The sequence below is a fragment of the Chlorocebus sabaeus genome, chromosome 23 (assembly GCF_047675955.1).
Source record: "Chlorocebus sabaeus isolate Y175 chromosome 23, mChlSab1.0.hap1, whole genome shotgun sequence".
Classification (NCBI taxonomy): domain Eukaryota; kingdom Metazoa; phylum Chordata; class Mammalia; order Primates; family Cercopithecidae; genus Chlorocebus; species Chlorocebus sabaeus.
Window position 1 is genome coordinate 82,918,993 of NC_132926.1, and position 23,415 is coordinate 82,942,407.

Consider the following 23,415-nt stretch of genomic DNA (forward strand, 5'->3'; position numbering starts at 1 on the left):
GTGTAAACTGTACCAGTTGAGATGTCTATGATGTTGGCTATTGTTTCTGCTGTTATTTATCGGTCCTTTTTAATTAGGGCATGGACAAGATTAATTTTTTCCTCATAAATCGATATGGATCGTGTGCCACTTTGGGCTTCATCTTCAATATCATCTCATTCCTTCTTACCATGAGTTATATACATGTATAAACTGCTGATGTCTTTGGGGCATTGTCCCAAAAACTTTTCATCAGGCATCAGTGATTTCACCATTCTTCCACCCAAGATTCATCATAAATGTGATGTATGTTCTTGCTTCAATTTTAGAAGAATTTATGTTGCTCTGATAGGGGTCATTTTCAAACAGGTATCTTAGCCTTCTTAGTGCCCCAAACTAGCTCCTATTCAAACATGTTATATCGAGTTCATATGAGTTTATTTTGGGTACAAAATAATTTTAAAATCCTTGAATAGCTTTCTCATAATATGCATTTCTCATAAGCTTTTTGAAGACCGCTCATCTATGTATACGTATGTGTATATGTAGCTCTGTCCACTGAGAGGGCCTGGAAGCAGTGACATAGCAATGGCAATGAGCACACCACATGTTCAGATCTTGGTATTTAAGTATTAATCTCCACAAAAAGGAATCAGGGCTTCTTGGAGAAATGGCTGATTCCAGGACTTGGCAAATGAAAGCTCAAGTTATGCATGGATTATCTCCTTATATCAGAAAATAGGTAGGTGTTCCAGAAATAAAGGAGACATGTCAAAAAGACACAGAAGCCAACTTTTGAGGGACTCAAACCAAATCAATTTGAGCATCAAAATAAAAAAAGACAGTAATGAATTATAATTCATCAAATAAAATAGAATGAATCATACTGCTATAAATTAATACATTGAAAATTTTTTGAAGAGTTATATATCCACATAGTTTCAAACTATCTCTTCACAAAATATTAAGTAATCACAAAGGAGGAAAGAGCAACTTCACAATGGCAAAGTCTGACAGATACTGCCTTAATCAAGTGATGAAAGTGAACATCATCAGTAATGGTACAAATCAAAATCACGAGCTACCTGATAAGATGCAACAAGCGAACAGCATCACTTTTGTGATATTTCTTCCAAAGATGCATAACCTAAATCTAATCATCAGGAAACACAGCCGAATACTAGTTGAAAGACATACTACAAAATAAGTGGCCCATAATCTTCAAAAGAGCCAAAAAGGCATTAGAGGCATTGAAGGACTGAGGAACTGTTGCAGATTAAAAGAGACTAAGAAGCGTGTCAACTAAAGATGATGCATAATTTTCAACTGGATCTTTTTGATATGAAGGATAACATTGAGATATTTGGTAAAACTTGAATGGGATCTGAGACTAGATCATAGTAATATGTTTATATTAATTTGCTAATTTTAATGGCTGAGTTCTTGTTATATAGGAGAATAACCTTGCTTGTAGGAAATGCACACTAACATATAGGGAAGAGTTGGGCATCACATCATTAGGAAACTTTCAAAAGTACACGAAAAGCAACAGTTTTCTTTTTTTTCTTTGGAAGGTGCCAATAACTTTATTTTATTTATTTATTTTTATTATTATACTTTATGTTCTAGGGTACATGTGCACAGCGTGCAGGTTTGTTACATATGTATACATGTGCCATGCTGGTGTGCTGCACACATTAACTCGTCATTTACTTTAGGTATATCTCCTAATGCTATCCCTCCCCCTCCCCACACAACAGGCCCCAGTGTGCGTTCCCCTTCCTGTGCCCAAGTGTTCTCATTGTTCAATTCCCACCTATGAGTGAGAACATGCAGGGTTTGGTTTTCTGTTCTTGCAATAGTTTGCTGAGAATGATGGATTAAGAAAATGTGGCACATCATATACACCATGGAATACTATGCAGCCATACAAAAGGATGAGTTTGTGTCCTTTGTAGGGACATGGATGCAGCTGGAAACCATCATTCTCAGCAAACTATCACAAGAACAGAAAACCAAACACCGCATGTTCTCACTCATAGGTGGGAACTGAACAATGAGATCACTTGGACTCGGGAAGGGGAACATCACACACCAGGGCCTATTATGGAGAGGCGGGAGGGGAGAGGGATTGCACTGGGAGTTATACCTGATATAAATGACGAGTTGATGGGTGCTGACGAGTTGATGGGTGCAGCACACCAACATGGCACAGGTATACATATGTAACAAACTGCACGTTATGCACATGTACCATAGAACTTAAAGTATAATAATAAAAATAAATAAAAAATTTTTAAAAAAAGAAAATGTGGCACATGTACACCATGGAATACTATGCAGCCATAAAAAAGGATGAGTTCATGTCCTTTGTAGGGACATGGATGCAGCTGGAAACCATCATTAGCAACAGTTTTCTGTACTTTATTGTACTTCCAACTTTTCTACAAGTTTAAGATTTGTTTACAACAAATTTTAATAAGAAAAAATGTACTATTTTGCAACCACAATTAAATGGTTAATCTAGACAACATCAACAATGAATATATATATACAATGAATACATATATACAAAGATATAAGGTATATTTTAAATATGGTATCTTATAGTTTTAGTTTGCATATGGTCTTTCTTATAATGACATCATAAGTCAGAGATGCACTGTTTGCTAATGAATCCATTATTAAGACCTTTGGAGCCATAGGAATAAATTGTTTATATCCTAAAGAAATACAAGTGTTCCAGCATGATTGGATGTAAAAGAAAATCTATGTAGAAAATCAATGAAATATTCAAACATGTATTTCATTGAAAAATAAAATTACTCAATAAGCAAAAAAATCTATTAATGATTTTCTAAGAAAAGTAATTTTATTCCAATTGCAAAAAGCTTCTTGACAATGGGACTAGCAGAATATCTATAACACACTAAGGACCCAATAACTGTTTTATATAAGTGAAAAGAAGATTACAAATAGAGGGGCGTAGAAGCTAGTCTGGAGGCTTTCCTTAAATCATGTATATTTTCTATTTAAAACATGCAACACAAAAATCCATACTGAATTATTTCACTAAAAATTTACCAGGTTCATTATGCCCAATCTAGAACTGCTAGTTCTGAATATTAAAGTGTCTAATGTAACTTACCCCACACCACTCAACTGTTAATACCCAGTAGTAAAAACAAATGGCTGCAAATTAAACATTCAAGTTTCCAGCAGCTTTCATGTTAGTCCCTTTCTTTTCTACTTCTTCTCTTAAATGGCTGCACAGGTGAATAAAGGTAATATTTGGAGGTGAGACCGATAGAGCAATTTAAAACCAATATAGAGTGGATCAAGTTTCCTGCAGAGGAAATAAACATTACAGAGCTATCACTGTGTGTGGAATGAATCTTTTGGGCTTAATATTTCATGTTAACTTTTTTCCTGCTGGAATTTATTTTAGAAAAGTCAAGCTAAAACATTTCCCTTTGGATCCAGGTGTGTCCTTTACTTTTGTCCTCAATAGGAGTTCCACACATACAGAAGTAGAAATTGGCTTTTTTACAGTAGATCGATAAAAGCTTTAAGGGAGTGAGCAGGATGCCTCCCAGAAACATTTCTGTCTTTACATCTCATCAAATGACCTCGATATCTAGAAGAAAAAAATATTCTCTCTATTTTCCTATCCTCTTCTATTTTCCCATCTCACAGAGACTGCACATCGCTTACACCATGCAATACACAATGACAGCTAGAAGAGAGATTTATTGCATTCTGATACTTCTCAGTTTAGAGAAATCCTGCCACTGTTCCATATCAGAAGCATGCATCCAGAGAATAGAGAGAATGAACTCGAATATTCAATAAAACTAAATATGCTATTAAACAAGTCAGTAATGTATCCCCCATCCTGCTTTTTCCTCATCTTCCATTCCTCAATCTCCACATTCCCTTCTTATTCAATTCTTTCTTTCTCACATATATGTACAAAATTTAGCACAATATATTTCAGAATTGTGTTCAAAAGTATTAACTACAAGCATTTATCATTAAGGATAAAAAATATCTCCTTGGAAAAATTGATACAAATAATGTACAACTTTCAAATAAATCATACTAGAATTAGTGAAAACATTTTAAATTCTGTCTTTACACATAATAATTTCCTGGAAAATAATCAGACTAAAAGAGGTTGCAGGTTACCATGTCATGGTTCTCCATGAAATAAATAATTTGATGAGAACTCTTCTAATTGGAATCTAGATGTCTTGACACACGCAGTCTCAGAATTATGTTTTTTAAGCTAGTAAACTACAAAGAGAAGAAAATATGGGCTACAGCTTAAAAAATCTTGACTGACCTTTTTAGTTTTCTCAATATCTTTCAATACATAGTTCTCATTTCAAGGTTGTGTGTGTGTGCGCACGTGTGTGTGTGTACAACTGAAACAGTACCATGGAAATGCCAATGCAAACTTGGCAGTTTCTGAATGAGGTTTGAAGACACTTTTCCACAGCCTTCTTTTAGATTAGTACTGAGTTCAGTACTCCGAAGCATAAACTTCCACTTCCAGCACCGGAGTTAGCTCACTAACCTCAAAACTTACCTAGATCATTCATATCTAACTATTTGTGTATACATTTTTACTACTTGAATTATCTATTCCTGTGTTTCCAATATGATAGACATTAGCCACACGTGGTTATTTAAATTTTAATTAACTAAAATTATATAAAATTTAAATGTCGGTTCCTCAGTCATATTTGTTTCATTTCAAGTGATCAATTGCCACATGTGGCTAGTTGGTACCATACTAGACAGTACAGATATGAACGCTCCCATCATCACAGTAAGTTCTAGTGGGCAGAGCTGATCTATACTGCCTTTATCTTTGTGCATACTGTTTGTTATTATACCCAGGAACCAATGCAAACCCTCTCCAGCTAAATTGCACACATACTTCAGCGCTTGCATACTCATGTTGACTCTCACTATTCTAAACTCCATACCTCTTGTTTTAATGGCCACTTGTCACTCCAATACTTCTTCATATTATTAAACTTTTTGTATGTATCTTTTCTCATCAACTGTACTCATTTAATCTTCAAGTATTCACCAAGTACTTCACATGGTAGGCACTGTTCTGAATTCTGGGAGACCATGTTCCTCAAAACAGACAAGAACATGAGCTCCTTCCAATCAGAGCCAATGCTTCTTTGATTTCTCTAGTACCTACAACAAAGTAAGGATACAGTAAGTGAATGAAAAAGATACTCATCAAGTAGCTATAGAGGTCTAAGTTTAAAAGAAATAAGTGGACAATAAAAATAGGGAATATTTTGACGGGAAAAAATTTGATGCCTTCCCACTGAGTTTACTGTCTAAATTAGATATGTTCATTGGGTCACTTACATAATATTTGATGATTACATTTATGACAGCATTCAACTCACTGTATCATTTTCAGAATTTTTTAAACATCATCGAGTTATTAAGGCAATTAACTATCACATACATGAGGCTATCTGCTGAACTCTTTCATAGAAGAGAATATTTACCTTAATCATAAAAGGTGAAGCATAATAGTTACAATAAAGGCTAAGCTACTTTTAAAAAGTGAGAAAAATTACTGGCCTATATAAGATATAATTTACTTCTCTTTCATATAATGATCCCAAGAGGAGTGTTCAAGGTTGCTGAAGTGGCCTGATCCACAAGGTCCTTCCGGCTCGTAGGTGCCTTTCACCTTATTGTTTTACCACTTCCCCTAAGGTGTTATTTTCATCTGCATGTTTGAAGTTGGGCCACAAGAACATTATGCTCTATTTACAAGAAGGAAAAAAATACACAAAACCCAGGGTAGTTTTTATTTTTAAGAAAATAAGACAAAAATTGTCCAAATCACTTCTATTTCCACTCCACTGGTGATAACTTAGTTTGTGAGCACCAGCACCCTTGACCAAGAGTCCTGAGAAATGTAGTTTCTAGTTTTGTGGCCATATGCTCTGACAGAGAGAGAGAAAGAGAGAGAGAACAGTAGAAGGAAATTGGGAGCAAAAAAATCATCTGCCAATCAAGTTACTTTAGCTGTGCTATCTGTAGAAGCTGATGTCTTAGATTTTTATTCCCTTTGTACATAACACATTAGGGAACTACCAAAAGGCTTCTAATCCTAAGCCTATGCCTGTTGAAGAAAGCACTATCGTGTTCTGTTCAGAATTCACATTGTCAGTTTCCAACATTTTACGTATGCCCTGGAAGAAGACTGGTAAAAGGAATGTTTATCAATTAATGAGTTTTAATAAATGTTATTGATTTATTATATTACTACTTTATAAAATATATGGGCCTGCCTCAAAGCTCATATGACTTCTGAGGACACCAGCAGAATGCAGCAAACAGAATTATAAATGCATTTATAATTCTTACACAGTGCATTTAGCATTAGCTCAGATGAAATTATAAAGTATGCAATATATGACATCTCTCTTTTTTCCCTGTTTCAACATTCGGTATCTTCCCAAGAATAACACCAATTATCTTTAAAGACTCTTCTCTTCTTAGAAAAAAACCAATATATATGAAAATCTCTAACAACTGAGTAAGTTTATTCCAAGTACTAGTCTCCAAGAGAATATTCACCTTTAATAGACATTCTGGAGACAAAAAAAAAAAACTGAATCGGTAGTGGTATCAGTTTAGGATCCAGACCTCTATATGAAACAAGAACTTAAGGTAATCTGATCCTTTATGGATCTTCCAAGTAATAGAATATAAGGATATAGCTCATTATAATCCACACATGGCCTGACCTGCCTGAATTCACATCATTTAACAACAATGTTTGTATTCCCTGTTTCTTGAACAACTTCACATGTGCAGTTCTGTCTAGTGACTAAGTTTGCCCACCAGCTATACCGTACATTGACATTGCCACCCAGGACAAACTGTTGAGTTTGATGCTTCCTTAGACGAAATGATTATGGTCTTAGAATTCTAGTTTATGGCAATGACCCAGAAAATTATAAGAATGTTGCCTGCTGGCAACCTTGAAACATATATCTCATCGAACCCAGTCCTTGGCAATGTCACTCAGACTCAAATATTAACCCACAAACTTGTCTCAGCTGGCAGCTAGGTTGCAACTAATACAAACAGATAGGTAGGTAGATAGACACATAGATTGATACATACATAAATAAAAACAAGAGATGTAACTCATATTCATTTCTTTAAATTCCATAACTGTTCAACCATATTCAAAGGTTGGTTTAAAAAAAAAAACCTTGTTATGATGGTGTTAGAAGACTTTTAGGAATAAAATCTTAATAAGGAAAAATACAGTGTTCTAGGTTTTTATTGTGACATAAACAGGTATTATTATGATCTCTCACATTTCTAACTTGATCTGAACAGCCAGACAGCTTTTTTGGAATCTCTGGCTGATTGTATTCAGAAAGAACCTGGAGCTCAATGAAATCCTCTGAAGTCTCTGTTGGACTAACATCCAAGATGACTCACTCATATGACCGACAGTTGATACTGGCTGCAGGATGGGGCATTCACTGGAGCTGTTATCCAAGTCTCCTACACATGGCTCCCATGGGGCTTTAAGCCCTACAGTAGGGTGGTTTCATTCCAAGAGTATCAATTCCAGAAGACAAGAGGAAAAGTTGCCATTTCCTTAAGATATAAACTTGTTGGGAGGCCGAGGAGGGTGGATCACGAGGTCAGGAGATCGAGACCATCCTGGCTAACACGGTGAAACACCGTCTCTACTAAAAATACAAAAAATTAGCTGGGCGTAGTGGCGGGCGCCTGTAGTCCCAGCTACTCGGGAAGCTGAGGCAGGAGAATGGCATAAACCTGGGAGGCGGAGCTTGCAGTGAGCCGAGATCGCGCCACTGCACTCCAGCCTGGGCGACAAAGCAAGACTCCGTCTCAAAAAAAAAAAAAAAAAAAAAAAAAAAGATATAAACCTGAATACTTGCACTGCATCATCTCTGCCTTATTCTAGTTTCAAAGCAGTCACAGTGGTCACCCAGATTCAAAGGAGGGACTACAGCCTTCACTTAACAATGGAGAAGTGTCAAAGTATTTATGAACATCTTTAATTGGTCACACACGGCTATATACTTACTGCAGATGTAAGGAACAGCAAAAAGATTATTAAGAAACTTTCCTTGTAATAGCAGGTAATTAAAGTAAAAGTGATACTTTAGAACAAAATAATTGACTTTCAATTACTTCAAATGAAGTTCATCTTGCCTCTGAGGAATTTTTTAAGTCCTGTTATGATTATTATTTTGTAAGTTATGAAGTTCTCTTTAACAGAACCAAAAGCTTAATAATTAAAGTAAGACCCTAAGGTAGCAATAAATATAAAAAATAAAAACTTAATGGTTAAAGTCAGAATACCCTAAATTGTAAGGAAAGAAATAATGAACAAGTCTTTTATGAAAAAGCAACAAGGATAAATTTAAATTAATACATCAGCTACCACTTGTTCATCATTCAAAGTGAATTTTAAATAGAGAGATCTAATTTCCCCAAAGATATGCCAATTACACATAGAACATTTGTAAACAAAAAGGCACTATGGCAGAGACAAACTGTTTGCCAATTTCATTTTCTCTTTCTAGCACTCAAGAAGACTACATATCCCTGCTTCCTTTGAAGTTAGTTAAGGCTACTTCATTGGGTCCTGCAATGTATACAGAATTGATGAGTGCAACTTCCAGAACCAGCCATGAACAACCTGTGTGATTCTGCATGCTTTTCTTCTTGGCTTCTTAGCCAGGCAGATGAAGGAGATCCACTGGAAGACTCCTAGTAGCCTCTCAGGGTCAACAGAGACAAGTCACCCTCTGGCACAGCTATGCCCTGTCAACCACCTGATATAATCAAGACAAAATATCATTTGTTGTGCTAAGCCACCGACATATATGGGTGTTGCTTGTTATAGCCATTTGCATTAAATAGACTGATCAAAGTATTTAAAAAAGTGAAAGTTAGTATCCCAGCTCCATCCTAAAAGAGACACTACAATCACTTCTTTTGGAATGTTCAATATCTTAGAAATTCAAGTTGACAGGCACCGTAGATGTCATCTGATTAATCTATTTACTCAATGCCAATAACCACGCTCTATCATCAATGAATAAAACACTTATAAACACCCTGACTCAGAAAAATATACATTGAGAAAAGCAGGAGTGTGGAATCTTGTGCTGCCATGACGACAAGAACCTAATTCCACTTCAAAAGGATCACCAGCTCCTGTATGAAAAATAAACTTCTCTTCCAAACAAGGTTTTTAAAGTGTTACATGTAGAAAGGAAAGTACTGAACATCTCACTCCAAATAACTGATGACATTTTTCAGTACCATCAATACCAACTATGACCAAAAATAGTAAAAACCAGTTTGATTTCCTTAGGTATCCCTAAAATGTGAATGCCAACAACAAAATGAAAATTCCAGATAACATTATATGCCAGGGAATAAAGTAGCTTTGCCTTGACTGATAATAATCATGTAAGCTTGGTAGTTTCCTCAAAAATGAAATGCTTTGATCTAATAAGCTAAACTTATGTATAAACTCATATTCTAAAAGTCTTGCTACTTTAAGTAAATACATGATTACATCGACACTGCATGATACTGAAGTTCTTTGAAGTTGTGTGATAGCAATATTATCGATATAGGCCATTTTTGAATTTTAAATCCTACAGATCATTCAGTCCAAATTAGGAAACTGAGACTCAGAGAAGTCTAGTAACTCAACTAAAGCCACAAGGTAAATTAGTGCTTTTTTGTACTATTGTTACCATTTTTGTATTACTACACTGTTGGTACTATTTTTTTACTGTACAGTGTTTTCTATTAAAAGTAATTAAAGTACACATACTTCCAATAATTACTTTAGAATGCTTACATAGTCAATATTGTAATCTTTATGTTTTTTTAATCTTTTGCCAAAATTATACTTCAGCATGTAGCAGTAACTTCTAAAGTAATCTGACTCTAAGAAGCTTATGAAACAATATATTTATTTCTTAACTGTTTCAAACTCTTCTTTGTCCTTTACTGTCCCTTGCAAAAACTAATGCTGTAAAACTTTATCAAGTTGTATTAATTGTAAAAAAAGTATCTAATAAAAAATTGCCGTTAATATATATCTCATTATAAATATAACAAATTTTAGGTGTATAGCATTATTATTCCAGTTGTATACATTAACCAAGTTATCCAACATTAAAGTCCTGCTATAATGAATATACAGGAATACTTTTTAATTAAATTATTGAAGAACCTGAAATTGAATTTATGTGTTTATAAATAGCAATTACACTATATTACATTTGGAGTGTTTCTAAGCTGACTGAAAACAATTCATTTATCTAATTAGGTAGACGCACAATTGAAATTACACTCTCTGTTAATTTCTTAGTATTTTTTCTTTGAAAATATAAAGGTACATATCTGTTAAGCCTGTATTCAAACTGACATAGATACATAATCAAATTCCAAATAAAATATTTTTGTATATTAATAATGACAACATTTAAATGACAAGAAAAATTAAGTGTGGAGGAAATATCTATTCTCACATTTTCAAAAATGCAAAGAATGGGGAAGGTTAACAAGAAACTTATAAACAAATAAGTCTTTTCCTTGAGCCCCTTGTAAACTCTAATTATTTTTAAGCCTTAGCATTGAAAAATAATCAGTTTAAAAAATAGATCCATCAATATTCTGCCTCAGGTAATTCCTTATTTATTTTAGATAAAGGTGGAAGAGCAAAACTACGGAGAGGGACAAATATATGGATTGATAATATATGAGTTTCCCACCTTTCACCACTACTAGAACCTTGCTTTTCTTGAGTTTTTCTTTGTATCACAGCCAACATCATAAAGTAGATAGACCCACCTCCTCGCAGTTTCCCCCCACACACACATACAAACGCTGAAAGGAGATCTAGTCTTAATCGTCATTATTTGGCATGTATTAGGAACAAGGTCTGAATAAAAACAGAAGCAATGAGCTAGACATACCTACCAGCAGCTCATTTCCTATGCTATATCAAATTTGATATTTATTTAACAAATGTCTTCTTTGATTTAACCCTTTTTCCATCTTAATAAAATTAGTATGGCATTGAAAAGAGATTATGGGTCTTATTTTTAATCACAAAACAGAAATAATAAATATTCAAATGGAAAAAGTAATTTTGGCAGCAGGAGAAGGTTTATAAATTGTCCCTTTATCTAAAGAACCACATAGTCTCTTTATTCACAGACATACCTGTGTGGAATTACTGACAGAATAATATGAATATATGATAAAATCATCATCAACATCTATACTTGAGACTGGCCAAAGATATTTGTCTCCATCTCAGTGTAAAAATCTCAACACAATCACAAAATGTTGTAAGGTTTTTGTGTGTGTTTTCTGTTTGGTTTGGTTTCAGAATAATGCATCTTGTCCACCTAACGTAATGGAAATCAGTGATAAAATGTTAAAGTGAAAATTAAAAACTCAAATTTAATTTTAAAAATTTTTTTCTATTTTTAATATAACTAGAAGATAAAGTTTTCTTAACACCATCAATCACATTATCTTTGGACACTGAGGTCCAACCCTAATGTGGGAACTTAGGAACCAGTCCGTCTCTTTGCCAGTTTGGTGGCCTTGGGGAAAAAGGTGTCTGTTAGCTTTCCCTCTATATCCTTTGCTCTTCAACTTTTCTCCTCCATTATTTAGCCTGAGAACCCTGACAATTTCTCTATAAAAAAGAAGTGGTCATGATTGAGATATTCGATGTGCAAGACTAAAATCTAATAAAAGAAAAATTGGGGCATTATGAGTAACTCATAACCTAGGAACTAAACAGGAGTAAATTGAGGACAAAATGACTGAAATACATGAAAACAAATGTCCGTAGTCCATGGATATATTTTCAAGAAAAATATATTTAAAAGAAAATAATGCTTCTAATCCCATCTCTTATAACTAATTTTCAGTGATTGGGTATGTCTTGCAACATTTAGATGTGTAAGGAAGGAAATACAAGTGACTCCTGTCACACTCTGGCCAATGTTTAGTGTGTTTTCAATGCCAGTCTTTACGGACGCTGATCAGCTCCCTCTGGCATCTCTTTAACATTAATGAAAAATAGTAGATGTCATGTTAGATTAGAAGCCCCACTAATTAGAAATACAGAAGAAAAGAAGTAGCATCCATGACTCTTGAGCAATGAGTGCCTCAGATTTGATTTATAACTGGGTAGTCTGAATTATATTACTCAAGTTTACTTAAAGTAAGGGATGAAATTTGTTTAATCCATATTTTTGCTTAAAGAGAGGACAATGAGGACAATAAAGTCCAACCCCTTCAACTTTACCAAGCCACAGAAAAACACCAAACCATACTAGAAAAAAGTGTAATCTCCTGATGTAAATCATTAAATTTCTAGATTTATCTCCTATATGGAGAGAATTTAAGAATACACATGAGGATAACTGCAAAATAATGCAGCAGCACTTCCAAATCTAATGAAATGTTATTTTAAGTATTTTATAATATGGTTATATCATATATAATAAGATCTAATTTGTATATAAAACAAATGTGTTTATTTGCCATATGTTTCATGATAATTTTACTCTATTATAGTTTTCACTTTGGCAACAAATATATTTAGACACATTTATTACTATCCAGAGGTCTAAATAATGTTCATTGAAATGTTGGGCATAATGGAATGCCTCAAATAAATAGTAGCAAATACAGAGCTTGATGACTAAAAAGAGACATAAATTAATAAATTATATATACCTGAAAAACATATTTAATGCACTGGAAAGATACTGTGCTGTGGACATGCAACTTTAGAATTAATAAAACACTGCATATACCCCAAACATCATTATGTAAAACCAAAGCCTGTGATAACTAGCCCTGAAGACATCCATGCATACCTATGCATATTATATCTTTCTGTAAGTGAAAATTAGTTACTCACATTACTTAGCACTGAGAATATCTGAAAGCCTGTTTTGTAGAAAGAAAATAGGCACACTCAAGCAAGAAGATTATAGACAACAACAGAGTTCCTTTTTGTTATTCTTTATCTCCATTACTATAGGTCTTCCTCACTCAGTTAGTTCTCTCTTGGTATGGTACAAAGGGAAGTAAGATAAACAAGTCATTTTCCAAAGATGTTCACTTGCTCTAGAAGCTATCATGAATTTAATTAAGTGCCACCTACCAATTTTCTGACCACTTTTTTTAAAAAACAAAACCTTAAAAAGCTGTTTAGCTTTTATAGATTTTTGGTGTCCTAGATCTACCTTTGAGAAAGGCCAAGAATGTCTGCCACACTCCCATTATTGGTTTGTCTGTGTTTGAATTCTAAAGACTCTCTAATTTTCAAGGCAGCCTGCCACCACCAAAGAGAGAGACAGCAGAGAATATTAGGAAGAAAAAAAAAAGCAAACAACCTCAAGAAGAATTAAAAAGAATGAGAAGGAGGGGCAGTTCCAAGATGGCCAAATAGGAACAGCTGCAAGCTACAGCTCCCAGCATGAGCGACACAGAGGATGGCTGATTTCTGCATTTCCAACTGAGGTACCGGGTTCATCTCACTGGGGCGTGTTGGACAGTGGGTGCAGGACAGTGGGTGCAGCCTGCTGAGCGAGAGCCAAACCAGGGTGAGGCATCATCTCACCAAGGAAGTGCAAAGGGTAAGGGAATTACCTTTCCTACCCAAAGGAAACCGTGACACACAACACCTGGAAAATCAAGTCACTCCCACCCTAATACTGCACTTTTACAAGAGTCTTAGCAAACGGCACACCAGGAGATTATATCCCACACCTGGCTCAGAGGGTCCCATGCCCACAGAGCCTCCCTCATTGCTAGCACAGAAGTCTGAGATTTAACTGCAAGGCAGCAGCAAGGCTGGGGGAGGGGCACCCACCATTGCTGAGGCTTGGGTAAGTACACAAAGTGGCCTGGAAGCTCAAACTGGGGGGACCCCACTGCAGCTCAAGGAGGCATGCCTGCCTCTGTAGACTCCACCTCTGGGGACAGGGCATAGCCAAACAAAAGGCAGCAGAAACCTCTACAGATTTAAATGTCCCTGTCTAATGCTTTGAAGAGAGTAGTGGTTCTCCCAGCATGGAGTTTGAGATATGAAAATGGACAGACTGCCTCCTCAAGTGGGTCCCTGACCCCCGAGTAGACTAACCAGGAGGCACCCTCCAGTAGGGGCATACTGACACCTCACACGGCCAGGTACCCCTCTGAGACAAAGCTTGCAGAGGAGCAATCAGGCAGCAACATTTGTTGTTCAGCAATATTCACTCTTCTGCAGCCTCCACTGCTGATACCCAGTCAAACAGGGTCTGGAGTGGACCTCCAGCAAACTCCAAGAGACCTGCAGCTGAGGGTCCTGACTGATAGAAGGAAAACTAACAAACAGAAAGGACATCTACACCAAAACTCCATCTGTACGTCACCATCAGCAAAGACCAAAGGGAGAGAAAACCACAAAGATCGGTAAAAAACAGAGCAGAAAAGCTGAAAATTCTAGAAAGCAGAGCGCCTCTCGCCCTCCAAAGGAACGCACCTCCTTGCCAGCAATGGAACAAAACTGGACATAGAATGACTTTGACAAGTTGAGAGAAGAAGGCTTCAGATGATCAAACTTCTTCGAGCTAAAGAAGGAAGTTCGAACCCATTGCAAAGAAACTAAAAACCTTGAAAAAAGATTAAACGAATGGCTAACTAGAATAACCAAAGCAGAGAAGTCCTTAAATGACCTGATAGAGCTATAAACCATGGCAAATGCACCAGCTTCAGTAACTGATTCGATCAACTGGAAGAAAGGTATCAGTGATCGAAGATCAAATGAATGAAATGAAGTGAGAAGAGACCTTTAGAGAAAGAAGAGTAAAAAGAAACAAACAAACCCTTCAAGAAATATGGGACTATGTGAAAAGACCAAATCTACATCTGATTGGTGTACCTGAAAGTGATGGGAAGAATGAAACCAAGTTGGAAAACACTCTGCAGGATATCATCCAGGAGAACTTCCCAACCTAGTAAGGCAGGCCAACATTCAAATTCAGGAAAAACAGAGAATGCCACAAAGATACTCCTTGAGAAGAGCAACTCTAAGACATATAATTGTCAGATTCATCAAAGTTGAAATGAGGAAAAAATGTTAAGGGAAATCAGAGAGAAAAGTTGGGTTACTCACAAAGGGAAGCCCATCAGACTAACAGTGGATCTCCTGGCACAAACTCTACAAGCCAGAAGAGAGTGAGGGTCAATAGTCAACATTCTTAAAGAAAAGAATTTTCAACCCAGAATTTCATATCCAGCCAAACTAAGTTTCATAACTGAAGGAGAAATAAAATCCTTTACAGGTAAGCAAATGCTGAGAGATTTTGTCACCACTAGGCCTGCCCTCCAAGAGCTCCTGGAGGAAGGAGTAAACATGGAAAGGAACAACCAGTACCAACCACTGCAAAAACATGCCAAAATGTAAAGATCATTGATACTAGGAAGAAACTACATCAACTAACAATCAAAATAACCACCTAACATCATAATGACAGGACCAAATTCACATATAACAATATTAACCTTAAATGTAAAAGGGCTAAATGCTCCAATTAAAAGACACAGACTGGCAAATTGGATAAAGAGTCAAGACCCAACAGTGTGCTGTATTCAGGAGACCCATCTCACATGCAGAGACACATATAGGTTCAAAATAAAGGGATGAAGGAAGATCTACCAAGAAAATGGAAAACAAAACAAGCAGGGGTTGCAATCCTACTCTCCGATACAACAGACTTTTAACCAACAAAGATCAAAAGAGACAAAGAAGGACATTACATAATGGTAATTCAACAATTAGAGCAAAATCTCCTAAATATATATGCACCCAATACAGAAGCACCCAGATTCATAAAGCAAGTCCTTAGAGACTTACAAAGAAACTTAGACTCCCAGACAATAATAATCAGAGACTTTAACACCCCACTGTCAACATTAGACAGATCAACAAGAGAGAAAGTTAACAAGGATATCCAGGAATTGAATTCAGCTCTGCACCAAGCAGAACTAATAGACATCTACAGAGCTCTCCACCCCAAATCAACAGAATATACATTCTTCTCAGCACCACATCACACTTATTCCAAATGTGACCACATAGTTGGAAGTAAAGCACTTCTCAGCAAATGTAAAAGAACAGAAATTATAATAAACTGTCTCTCAGACCACAGTGCAATCAAATTAGAACTCAGGACTAAGAAACTCACACAAAACCGCTCAACTACATGGAAACTGAACAACTTGCTTCTGAATGACTCCTGGGTACATAATGAACTGAAGGCAGAAATAAAGAAGTGCTTTGAGGGCCGGGCGCGGTGGCTCAAGCCTGTAATCCCAGCACTTTGGGAGGCCGAGACGGGCGGATCACGAGGTCAGGAGATCGAGACCATCCTGGCTAACATGGTGAAACCCCGTCTCTACTAAAAATACAAAAAAATAAGCCGGGCGAGGTGGCGGGCGCCTGTAGTCCCAGCTGCTTGGGAGGCTGAGGGAGGAGAATTGCGCGAACCCGGGAGGCGGAGCTTGCAGTGAGCAGAGAGCGGGCCACTGCACTCCAGCCTGGGTGACAGAGCGAGACTCCGTCTCAAAAAAAAAAAAAAAGAAGTGCTTTGAAACCAATGAGAACAAAGATACAACATACCAGAATCTCTGGGACACATTTAAAGCAGTGTGTAGAGGGAAATTTATAGCACGAGATGCCCACAAGAGAAAGCAGGAAAGATCTAAAATTGACACTCTAACATCACAATTAAAAGAATTAGAGAAGCTAGAGCAAGCACATTCAAAAGCTAGCAGGAGGCAAGAAATAACTAAGATCAGAGCAGAACTGAAGGAGATAGAGACACAAAAAATGCTTCAAAAAATCAATGAATCCAGGAGCTGGTTTTTTGAAAAGATCAACAAAGTTGATAGACTGCTAGTAAGATTAATAAAGAAGAAAAGAGAGAAGAATCAAATAGACGCAACAAAAAAGGATAAAGGGGATATCACCACTGACCCCACAGAAATACAAAACACCATCAGAGAATACTATAAACACCTCTACGCAAATAAACTAGAAAACCTAGAAGAAATGGATACATTCCTGGAGACATACACTCTCCCAAGACTAAACCACGAAAAAGTGGAATCCCTGAAAAGACCAATAACAGGCTCTGAAATTGAGGCAATAATTAATAGCCTACCAACCAAAAAAAGTTCAGGACCAGAAGGATTTACAGCTGAATTCTGCCAGAGGTACAAGGAGGAGCTGGTACCATTCCTTCTGAAATTATTTCAATCAATAGGAAAAGAGGGAATCCTCCCTAACTCATTTTATGAGGCCAACATCATCATGATACCAAAGCCTGGCAGAGACACAACAAAAAATGAGAATTTAGACCAATATCCCTGATGAACATCGATGCAAAAATCCTCAATAAAATACCAGCAAACCAAATCCAGCAGCATATCAAAAAGCTTATCCACCATGGTCAAGTGGGCTTCATCCCTGGGATGCAAGGCTGGTTCAACATACGCAAATCAATAAATGTAATCCAGCATATAAACAGAAACAAAGACAAAAACCACATGATTATCTCAATAGATGCAGAAAAGGCCTTTGACAAAATTCAAAAGCCCTTCATGATAAAAACTCTCAATAAATTCAGCATTGATGGAATGTGTCTCAAAATAATAAGAGCTATTTATGACAAACCGACAGCCAATATCATACTGAATGGGCAAAAACTGGAAGCATTCCCTTTGAAAACTGTCACAAGACAGGGATGCCCTCTCTCACCACTCCTATTCAACATAGTGTTGGAAGTTCTGGACAGGGCAATCAGGCAGGAGAAATAAATAAAGGGTATTCAATTAGGAAAAGAGGAAGTCAAAATGTCCCTGTTTGCAGATTACATGATTGTATATTCAGAAAACCCCATTGTCTCAGCCCAAAATCTCCTTAAGCTGATAAGCAACTTCAGCAAAGTCTCAAGATACAAATCAATGTGCAAAAATCACAAGCATTCCTATACACCAACAACAGACAAACAGACAGCCAAATCATGAGGGAATTCCCATTCACAATTGCTTCAAAGAGAATAAAACACCTAGGAATCCAACTTACAAGGGATGTGAGGAACTTTTCAAGGAGAGCTACAAACCACTGCTCAACGAAATAAAAGAGGACACAAACAAATGGAAGAACATTCCATGCTCATGGATAGGAAGAATCAATATCGTGAAAATGACCATACTGCCCAAGGTAATTTACAGATTCTATGCCATCACCATTAAGCTACCAATGACTTTCTTCACAGAATTGGAAAAAACTACTTTAAAGTTCATGGAACCAAAAAAGAGCCCTCATTGCCAAGACAATCTTAAACCAAAAGAACAAAACTAGAGGTATCATGTTATCTGACTTCAAACTATACTACAAGGCTACAGTAACCAAAACAGCATGGTACCTGTACCAAAACAGAGATATAGATCAATGGAACAGAACAGAGCCCTCAGAAGTAATACCACACATCTACAACCATCCGATCTTTGACAAACCTGACAAAAACAAGAAATGGGAAAAGGATTCCCTATTTAATAAATGGTGCTGGGAAATCTGGCTAGCCATATGTAGAAAACTGAAACTGGATTCCTTCCTTACACCTTATACAAAAACTAATTCAAGATGGATTAGAGACTTAAATGTTAGACCTAAAACCATAAAAACCCTAGAAGAAGATCTAGGCAATACCATTCAGGACATAGGCATGGGCAAGGACTTCATGTCTAAAACACCAAAAGCAACGGTAACAAAAGCCAATATTGACAAATGGGATCTAATTAAACTGAAGAGCTTCTGTACAGCAAAAGAAACTACCATCAGAGTGAACAGGCAACCTACAGAATGGGAGAAAATTTTTGCAATCTACCCATCTGACAAAAGGCTAATATCCAGAATCTACAAAGAACTCAAACAAATTTACATGAAATAAACAAACAGTCCCATCAAAAAGTGGCCAAAGGATATGAACAGACATTGCTCAAAAGAAGACATTTATGCAGCCAACAGACACATACGAAAAAATGCTCATCATCACTGGTCATCAGAGAAATGCAAATCAAAACCACAATGAGATACCATCTCATGCCAGTTAGAATGGCAATCATTAAAAAGTCAGGAAGCAACAGATGCTGGAGAGAATGTGGAGAAATAGGAACACTTTTACACTGTTGGTGGGACTGTAAACTAGTTCAACCATTGTGGAAGACAGTGTGGAGATTCCTCAAGGATCTAGAACTAGAAATACCATTTGACCCAGCCATCCCATTACTGGGCATATGCCCAAAGGATTATAAATCATGCTGCTATAAAGACACTTACACATGTATGTTTATTGTGGCACTATTCACAACAGCAAAGACTTGGAACCAACCCAAATGTCCACCAGTGACAAACTGGATTAAGAAAATGTGGCACATACACACCATGGAATACTATGCAGCCATAAAAAAGGATGAGTTGATGTCCTTTGTAGGGACATGGATGCAGCTGGAAACCGTCATTCTCAGCAAACTATCGCAAGAACAGAAAACCAAACACTGCATGTTCTCACTCATAGGTGGGAATTGAACAATGAGAACACTTGGACACAGGAAGGGGAACATCACACACCAGGGTCTATTGTGGGGTGGGAGGAGTGGGGAGGGATAGCATTAGGAGATATACCTAATGTAAATGACAAATTAATGGGTGCAGCACACCAACATGGCACATGTATACATATGTAACAAACCTACACTTTGGGCACATGTACCGTAGAACTTAAATTATAATAAAAAATAAAGGAAGAAAAATAAATAAAAAATGAGAAGACAATTTCCTAAATGACCCTTCCTTTTTCTTTTACTTTGAGATTATTTATCTCAACTTTACTCAGAATCTTTCCTTCCTTGTCATCTAATTTCCATTATATTTATTTTCGGCCATGAAATGATGTCCAGTTAATCTTCCTAGTATATACATCTATGTCAGGTTATTAAATTATATCCCTTGGCCTGCCCTCCCTGACACATTCCTCCACAAACACAGTAACCTCAAAGTATTACTTAGATTAGGAAGCTAAGACCCAAAGAGATTGAGCTTTGGCCATTGTCTTAAATGTTTACTTCTTTTTTTGACCAAATATTAGGTTTTTTATATCTTGCACATATTATCAATTAACCCTAACAACACCAGTAAACCAGTAAGCTCCATCAAGAGGATGCCTAAGTTTCTCTGGTGGTCATCCAAAGAGTATTTCCTTTTAAGAGAAGTTTCAATGCTGTCTCAGTGTTGAGACAAAAAGAAAAGGGAAGAGAAAGATTGGCAACTCAGAAATATTTTCTAATTATCTCAGATAGCAACAACCTCATTAGTCATTTCTATTTCTGATTCTATTAAATCCTTTTTAAAATTTATATTTAAAGATAAAACACAGTATTTAGGATTTTTACCAAAAGAATGACCTATATGAATCCTTTCTTTTTATTTTTCTCCTAGAAGTAAAACAATAGTTCGAACTGAGAAAGGAACAAAACTGAAAAGATCAGAAATGACACCCATATACAATGGCTTTGTCTTCTCCTCAACAATCTTCACCTTTATCTGTTGAATTTTTCTGAAAACTGATTTAAAACATGTAACTTGCACTTTTACTCCCTCATTCTTTTGTACCTGTATTTCTTTCAACACATTATACATTGTTGCACATATTAATTGTATTTTAGAAAAATCTATGAGAATTAATTGTATTTTTGATTTAAATATGTTCTTTTCCATCTCAGTTTAAACCTGGAGGCGATGCATTGTGATTAATTATCGGAAGTAAGCAAATGAGTCCCTGGAACCAGTTCCTTATTCAATAGAGAGAGATTTTTCGGGATGGTAATAGAATTGATAAACTATGGGACTGAGGACCTCTGCTGGCTGTTTTGTGAAGTGTTTTTTGTTTTTTTTTTTTTTTTTTCTTTTTAACTGTGATGAAGTTATCCTATTTAATCTAAATATTCCTTTTTACTGAGAATCCTTTAATTGCCATCCAAAAACCTTGTTCATTGGTTCAGTCTCGTTGTAGAAATCTGAGTCTTTAATTTCCACAACAGTTGCTTTACCTTTTGGAAAATGATACATGAAAGTTAATATTACTGAATGAAAATATCATTAATCTTATTGTTTTAAAGCAAATTAAATTTGTTCATGAATAATGCCTTAATTTTTCTTTAAATTTATAGCTGCATATAGATTGATAGATAGATGATAGATAGATACTGGTTTATGTGTAGATATATAGACACATCCTTACAGTATAGAACATAGAATTTAGTATAAAATCAAATAAGATGTTATGAGAATAACCACAGATATTTCTCACTTTTCAGAAACTAGAGTTTTTTCATATGTAATGTATACCTAGATATCTTTGGAACCCAGGTTTTATCTAAATGTCCTGTACAATTATGTAAAGCTTGAAACTGCAATTGCGCTGATCACCTTTCACTCCACTTCACCACTATTACCCACCTGTGCATTAATTTGATTATTTATAAATTCATAGATTGTTATGACTGAAAGAGGCCTTATAAATCATATAGTCTAACCCTTTTATTTTACAAGTAAAATATCTGAGACTTAAGGAGGTGAACAGCAGCCTCTGCCTTTTCTTGCCAAGTCAGGGTGAAATGAACAAATAACTCCCAAAAACACCTCATGTTCCATAGGGATATTGCCTCAATCAGGAGAAAGGAAGAGCAGATTTGAAGCCCTGGGCCACAATAACCTACCCTTGTTATGAATACAGGAAGACCTAATATAAGCCTGATTCCAAGAATTCAAGCTGGTAGGAAGAAGTTTGGAGCCAGGGTCCAGGAGCAATGATAATTGTAACTGACATCATTGAGCACTAAACATATGCCAGATAGGCACAGTTCTAAGCACTTGATATTGGATAGCTCATGTAACAACCATAGCAAGCCTATGAAATTGGTATGATTGCTAGTATAATTGAGGAAACTGAGGCACAAAGATTGAATATTTGAATCCCCCTTTATAGCCCTTAAGGGAACACAGAACACTAGATTTTGAAATTCTTCCTTAGTCTAACCTTCACAGTTCACAGTTTATATGAAGTTATTTGTCTCATACCCCTGTACCCAAAGCAAAGATGCTGGCCTTGTAAATGCCAGTACTGTCCAAGTGTTCTCACACGATGGCATACATAGAAAATCATATTGTATGGCACATGGGCATAAAAAGGGGAGCCTTTGCAAGTCCAGAGGTGACTAACTCCAAGAATTCAGCCTCCCAGACCTCACCAAACCTCCCAAAGAGTGGAGAGGAATCGATATCTAAAAACATCTACGCCAAATTCATAGCTTACCAGTTGAGAAGCCCTGGCTCAGGGTCCTCCAATAAATAAAGTATAAATTGACCTTTCGGCTGCACACAGTGGCTCACACATGTAATCCCAGCACTTTGGGAGGCCAGAAGGGTAGATCACTTGAGCCAGGAGCTCCAGACCAGCCTGGCCAACTTGGTGAAATCCCGTCTCTACAAAAAAAAAAATACAAAAATTAGCCATGCGTGGTGGCTCATGTCTGTAATCCCAGCTACTTGGGTGGCTGAGGCACGAGAATCTCATGAACCCTGGAGGCAGAGGTTGCAGTGAACTGAGATTGGGCCACAGGACTCCAGCCTCAGGGACAGAGCTCAACTCTGTCTCAATCAATCAACCAATCAATCAATAAACTGGCCTAGGATACTAGTGCTTAACTTTCCTTCCCACCGCTAGATCCACTTAAAATTCTTACCACCTACTACTAGCCCCCACTTACTGTAGATTTAAACCATCACCTCCCAAATCTTCAAAATGATAGCTATATGTATTAGTTATTGATTGCTGCATAACAGATTAATCCAAGTTAGGCACTTAAAGGAGAAGTATTTATTATCCCACAGTTTGGGTGGGCCAAGAATTTAGGAGCAGCTTAGCTCCGTGCTTCTGGCTTAAGATGTCTCACAAGGCTGCAATCAAAGTGTCAGCTGGGGCTGCAGTTATCTGAGGCTTGATTAAGTCTGAAGGATCTGCCTCCAAGCTCAAGCACAGAGTTATTAGCAGGAAACTAGCTCCTCACCACATGAGCCATGCCATGTTCCTCATACAACATAACTTCCCCAACAGCAAGTGATATGAGTAAGAAAGAAAGAACCCCAAATGGAAATGGCAATCTTTCTATCACCTAACCTCAAAAGTGACACTTCTGCTGTATTTTATTGTCACAGACCAGCTCAGA